The 7,208-nt window shown below is 40.8% G+C and overlaps 1 pseudogene; it reads right to left on the bottom strand.

The window, feature by feature from the left end:
• Positions 1–6,283: 6,283 nt before the first annotated feature.
• Positions 6,284–7,001, bottom strand: LOC101575493 (annotated as a pseudogene).
• Positions 7,002–7,208: the final 207 nt, after the last annotated feature.

Raw genomic sequence — 7,208 nt, 5'->3', positions numbered from 1 at the left:
AAAATAAACTCCATGCACTCAAAACCCCACTGTCTGCTTTTATAAGAATTTAAAATGAATTTTTGTTCCTCATTTAAAGAACACTTATGTGTTTAAATCCAATTTTAGAGTGACCAAAGGGATAAACCAGTAACAGGGGAATTTTAATAAATAAGCAGAGACATTTGGGGGTGTTCACATCATCTGCCTACCAGCATGTGGTCTTGTGTGGTAGAAAGAGATCTGGACTGGATACTGAAATCCCAGGCCTGGGTCCTGGAGCCGTCAATGTTAGAAATGCACAGTTGAGCCTTGTCATTTCATTTCTCTGGGTTTCAGTCTTTCTCTGTGGGCAGATTACAAGACTGTACTTCTTCCTCCCTACAGTCCAATTCCCATGAATCCATGGGAAAAGATGAAGTGCAAGGTGTGTTTTGTAAAGGTGTGTTCCACAAGTAATTAACAAACAAGCAACTTTTCACATAGCACCGGCTGTAAAGAGGGATTGTTTAATTAGGCACATGAGAGGTTTCAAGCTGTCTAGACAAGTTTCTCCTTTTCCCCTGGATGGCTTTCTCCACACTTTCTCTGAGACTGTGACAAGGTGTCCTTTGGCCGCAGACTGTAATTTCTTTGGGTGATAATTCTAAAGCCACAGATTCAGCAATGGAACTTCTTTCATTTCAGTGCTATTTGTCTTTCCAAGTGAAATGTGGTAGGTTTACCCAAGAAATAGACAAAAGAGGTCGTTTACAAAACAGGAGTCACCAGAGATAGCTTCCAGTGTGGCGCACACACCACTAGGCAGTTAGTGGGATTCTTTAATACTGTTCCGTTTTCCACCCTTGTCCTTGAGAATAAAGAGCCTCAGGACTGAAGAGGAAATTCCAAATCATTAAATTGAATACCTACCACCACTGACACCAAATCAACTGCACAATTCTTCCCCAGGTCATTGACTGAGGCCTTTAAAGCCAAGAATCAGATTGATAACCAACTTCTTCAACAAAAAGATGGGTCTCATGAAACTGTAGCAAGAAGATATGTAAAATCTTTGAATTTCCAAGCCAATGAGCTTTAAACTTTTGTTAAATTATGAAAGATACTGTCACAATTCATCTGATCTACAGATTAGAGAAAAATACCGGGAATTACTATTAATTATGGAGAAGCATTTTCAAAGTGCAACCAATAAGATTAGTGAAATTCACCTGAAGAGACTTTCTAAGAAGCTTCCTTTTTTTAATGATCCTTTTCAAAGTCACCCAGAAGGAGAAGATGAGGATTGCTGGTAAAAATAATTTTATATTTCACTTTGTAGGTCACCAACTATATCAAGAGAAGTCGCAACCACTATTTGTCTTCTGACAGTGTCTGGCCAGAACACTGCTGAACACATCAATCCTCACTCAGGTTCAGATTTCTCTTTCCATCTCTATCCCACGAAAGTCAAAACAAGTAGCTATCACTGGAGGAGGAGGGGTTTGTTCTCTGCCCTTTTTCATTTCATCCTTTTCCTCTGCTCAATCGCTGCCACCCTACATCTTGCAAATGTATTCTGTACTACCTTTGCCCTACTAGTTTCTGTTGCTATCTACTGACCCAGTTATTTATTTAAGCTGTTGTTTGTTTGTTTGTTTGTTTTGCTGTATTTCTATGTGTGGTTTCTCCCTGTGCTAGGTCTGCTGCTGTAGCTTGTTTACTCTCTCTGAGTGATTCTGGGGATCAAAGCTTGAAGAGAAGGCTGTTTACTAAATGTGCACAGGAAAGTGTGAGATGCACACATCTCTACATAGAAACACAGGAAATATTTCAAAAACAAGGCATCTTGACTCCTTCAAAAGTTTGTACCTCTGCAATAACTGCATCTAAAAATGCTGAAGTACACAAAATGTCCAAGAATTCAAAAGACTGATTTGAAAAGTGATAGCCAACTTTAAAGAAGACACAAATGAACATCTAAGTGAACTAAAGAAGGCAATTTATGACGTGAACAAGCAATTCACTAGAGAGATTCTATAAAGAAACCAAACAGAAATCTTGAAAATGAAAAGCCCAATAAGTCAAATAAAAAATTCAGTAGACTAGATAATGTGGAAGAAAAATATGAGGGCTTGAGGACAACGTTGATAGATCATTATGTTCAGATATTATAATATCAAAATAAGAAATTAAACATAAAGCACACAAGGCCTATGGAATGATGAAGTGACAAGACTGACAAATATTGGTTTAGGTAAAGAGGCCAAAGTGCTATGTAAAAGCACAGAAAACCTATTTGGGGAAATAATAGAATACTTTTCAAATCTGTATTCTACACAGTTAAAAAGAAAGGGGCCAAAGGGAAAAGGAAGATAAAAGATACTGTCATTTGTGCAGGTGGCTTCACAATCTCTGAAGAACAAATAGGCAAAAAACGTCTTTCCCCTGGGTACACTGAGGATTGTTTGGAATCTTCTCTGCTGGGCCCTCTGGCCACAGCCTTTCTGCAGTGTGTGATACCTCAGCCTCAGTTGCCTACTCCACCGATCCTAGGTCCCTAAGGGTAAGCTCTGCATCCGTGTGCCATCCAAGTGTACTTCCACCTGAAGTCCTCTTAGACAGGACACGGAATGGTCCCAGCCTCCTTCTGTTATCATCTGGTCATGAAACGCACTCTGGTGTTTCTTCTTCTCTTAGTTGCATCCCATGTGCTGTATCCCATTGTTTCTGACTGGTTAGAGGTTACTATGGCTTCTCACAACCTCAGTCATGGGCATCTAGTAATAGTAGAGTCTATAACATGATCTTTATGAATGATCTTGTGCCAACTTTGTCAATAGATTATAGAATATTAGAAAGGCATAGAAAATATTTAAAAAGGCATAGTGCCTTGATACTTACTGTAGGGAAAGATTGGGATTCACATTCACAAGAAACTCCGCAAAGAAAAACCTTCAGAATTCTTTCCTAGTGTTTAAAAATCATATCATACAGAAAGCTCTAGAACCACACAGTATAAATAGTAAATTCCATCAAGAAGAAATGCAATTATATCATTTTCAAAATGGGCACATTCCAATGTCCCAGGGGAAAGCTAAAACCAAAGATGACATTGAACACCCTCTCTTTATACTATGTTTTCTTTCCTATACACACATGCCTATGATAAAGTTTAACTGATAAAATCGTCAGAGTTGTGCAGGAGGTATAGCTCAGTGACATAATCGCCTGCCTGGAAAGTGCAAGGTCCTAAGTTCGAGTCCCAGTATACCCCCCCAAAAAAAGTCACAGTAAGATAATAGCAACTATAACTAATAATAAATAAAACTATTACAATCATATACTAAGTAAAAGTTATATGTGAATGTACCCTCCCAATCTCTCCCCGATGTTTCACTTTTCCACTCAAAGGAAGCTCTTTGCGGCTTCCTCTTGGTACATCTAGATGTTAGTAAGCTACTTTCACACTTTGAGACCATTATTAAGAAAAATAAGTGACAACCGAACACAAGAACTGCACTACCATGACAGCTGATTTGATCCACAAGGTGGTTACTGAGCAAGTATGGGGTAGGTGGTGCTGCATTTACAGAGCGGATACAACTCACAAAGGACACTCCTGACCCGAAGGATGGAGCCGAGCCACGGAAGAATCCCTCATGCTACTCAGAACACCGTGCAACCTGTAACTCATGAACTGCTTATTTCCAGAGCTTTCCTTTTAACACTTTCAGGCCCAGGTTGCCGTAGCGAATTGAAACCTAAGACAGTGCAACTCTGGATAAGGGCGAGACTGTTCTCCTACTCATCTTGCATTTATTTTATGAGTTCAAAATTGCCGTGAACTTCAAAGCACTCAATGATACTGCAGAAAAAACAAATGGGCAATATTTCATGGGAACATAGAAAAGATATACTGAAAATATTAGGGATGTTAGCAATTATAACTATATTTTATACTAGTAATTATAACTGTATTTCAAATCAGTTATATATTGAAAAGATGATGAATCATGATTAAGAGGAATTTATTCAAGAAATGTAAGGTTGATTTAACATGCAAAAATCAGTCAATGTGAAGCTTTGCCCTTGAGTATAAGAACAGAGTAGTTAATACACTCACACCTCTTCTACATTTGATTGTTTTTGATAAAACAGTTAAGGCAACTCAATGAGAGGGGAGAAAAAAGCATTAAATAAATTGCACTGAGCGGATAGGTACTCCTAAGGCAGAAGTTGCAAAACTTTACCTCATGTTACACAAGAAAAATAACTCCAAATAGATTAAAGACCTGAAGGCAAAAGGCAAACTATGAAGTATAGGAGATTAGCCTCATGACTTTGGCCTGGGAAAGATTTTGGGCAGAATTATAGAAGTACTGGGCATCAAAGACAAACCTTTATCAAAATTAAGCCTTAAGTAATAGCTAAGCATGCTATACCATAGGAGAAAAAGGTTTCCAACATAAACATGAACAAAGGATAACATTCAAAATACATGGAGCACTACTCACAATTCAAAAATAAAGTCCAATAAGCCTCATGGAAATGTGGGGGTTGGGGAGGAGGAGAATGCCTGAACATTTCACAAAGGAAGATTTGTTGGTAGCCAAAAAACAGAGGATGAGGTGTTCTCTTTCATCTTAGTTCTTAGTGAAGAAAATGGGGCTGAGCCAGTGCTTACTATACCTCATCTCTTGAACCCCAACAACCCCTCCTGGCTGTGGTATTCATAATACTGCAGGGTTTCTTCTGAACAGTGCTTCTCAGCCCATACTACTCTAGACAAACCAAACTATGTCTTCTTGGTAAAGGAAGGCAACTTCATTTAAAGGCAACTTCTTTAATGACAACGTCTTGTTCTCCTAAGTTACTTCTTTCAAACTTTCTTACCCAATTAGCTGTAGCATTCCTCCAGGAATCCACTGAGCCAAGCGCGCTGCTGCCTCCTCTGCCTGGGCCAATATACACATTTAATTCCAGAGAGAAGGAAACCATCCAAGGCACCATGAGTCTGAGGGAGCTACCACCAGGATGACTCAAGCAGAAGGAGACTTGCCCCAGCTCTGGGCCCACAGTGCCTCCCCTGAGCCCACACCACTCAGCATGGATGGAGGCTGCCTCTCCACAGTCCTGCCATCCAAGAGTCTCACATGAAGTTATGACACTCTGTCCACTCCGCCCTTAGAACATATTCAGTTCTTGGACTGGAAATAAAAATTCCAGCTCCCTGCATCGAGCCGCTGATGTTTGATGTGCTCTCCAATCTAACTCTTTCAGTTCTGCCAAATTGAGTAAAATATTTCCACCACTGTCCCTGAGGCCGTGGCAAGCAATGAGGCAGCCAGTCTGACATACATATAACATATAATTCTTTTTCATGGAACTGAACTTGGAGATGAAAAAAGCACTGCAGCACAATCAAATGAAATCTGTTAATAGAACAGTTCACGCAGTGAAAATGGATCGTATCCCTTTTCAGAGTGGTTCCTGAATCTAGTGTCATTCATCATTCACTTAATCATTCATTCCACAGGTATTTCCTAATACCACTGTGTGTCAGGCAGTGCATCTCATGTCAGGAACACAAAATCCTTTCCTCTCAAGCAGTGTCTGAGTGAGGAGCATTGATCAGCACACAGTGAGCCATATTTATAACACTAAGCCTGCAAACATAGGACGGTAAGTGGAGCACACGTTTAGGAGGTAAAGCAGTATTTAAGTCAGACCTCAAGTAAAGAAATGGTTTGCAAGACCGAAGGCTTTTGAGCAATTTATAAGACTGTGCCCTGAAGTGGCCAGGAGGAGATGGGAGAGGACTCATTTGAAACAAGGAAATGGGAAGAGCCACAGAGACTTTCAATTGCAAGGGATTAAATTGCATTTGAGGCACTATAAGAAGACATCATGGCTTCAAGGAATTGTGTACTCGGAGCACATCCACTACCGAACCATTGAAATTATTTAGTAGAAAAAAATGCTATACAAAGCATTTCAGAAAGAAAATATTTTGTCATTGACCAAAAGAAAACAAGATCATAATTATGTTGAAATAGATGATTATCATGCAAAAACAAATACTACCAGAAGCCATAAAGGAAAGGAAAACACAAGGCCTACACTCATAATTAGAACTTCAATTATCAGGTTGATTTAAAATTTAATAATTTTTTTTTACTGTATCACTACAAATTTTATTCAGAAACCCATCTTTGTGGGTTGTTGTTGTTGTTGTTGTTTAAGAAGAATTCCAATTTTATGAACTGGTTTGGTCAATCAACTACAACACTTTTTAGCTGACATACAGTAAAAATGTCATGGCTCAGAATCGCCCAGATCTTTCCCGATCTCTCCACCTCCTCCGGGCTCCCTCCAGCTCTGACCTCCGCCACCTCCGCCGCCGCCACCACCACCACCACTGAAGCCTCCACCACGACCGTGGTCCCCACACCGAGAGCTCTGCTTCCTGCAGACCAAGACCCTGATCTATGCTTCCTGCAGCACCGCCTGGTACAGCTTTCGCCGCAGCTCTCTGGAAATCGGCTTCAGGTGCGAGAAGTTGCAGAAACCTCCTCGCGTGCACGCCCCCGTTTCGTACTGACAGCAGCAAGCATCCCTGAAGTGGTTCGCGGGTGAGAGCTCGGTGTGAATTGGCCGTCCATTAAACCGGCGGTTATTCAGGTCAATCACAGCCTTCCCTGCGTTCTCCGCACGGTGGATCTTGACGTACACGTTCCGCACAAGGTGGTCACAGACGCTCCTCTCCTCTCCTTCTCCTCCAGCTCTGTGAAGCTGTCAAGGAACTATCACCGTGCTCCTGCGTCTCCTCTTCGCTCGCCGCAGAGTGAGCGGCAGCCGTCTGTGCTCGGTCTTGGGGATTGCGATGGATGCTTTGAGTCAACATGGTCTGGCTAAAGGTCGGTTTATTGTGCAACCGAGAGCACCTGTCTCCACGGCGACATGTTCCAATTCTGGCAAAAAAATGAGCAGCTGATATTGTCTTTTTCGATGCCGAAGATGGAAGCCAAATATTCCACCATTTCCCACAGCTTGCGGTCGCCGACTAAAATTTAATAATTTTATTAACTGAAATTTTTCTGGTTAAATAATCACCTTTTTGTCCATATTCTTGACATTTTCTTCTTAAAAGTACACAATTCCCTGCCTTAAATATAGAAAGATATTAAAACACTGCTTGGCAAAGATAACCATTGCAGAGTAGTCAGCATTTTAGAGGTAGAAGAATA

This window comes from Octodon degus, unplaced genomic scaffold, assembly GCF_000260255.1.
Source record: "Octodon degus isolate 3935 unplaced genomic scaffold, OctDeg1.0 scaffold00006, whole genome shotgun sequence".
Classification (NCBI taxonomy): Eukaryota; Metazoa; Chordata; class Mammalia; order Rodentia; family Octodontidae; genus Octodon; species Octodon degus.
Note: the sequence above shows the minus strand (reverse complement) of the source record. Positions and strands in the feature narration are given on the sequence as shown.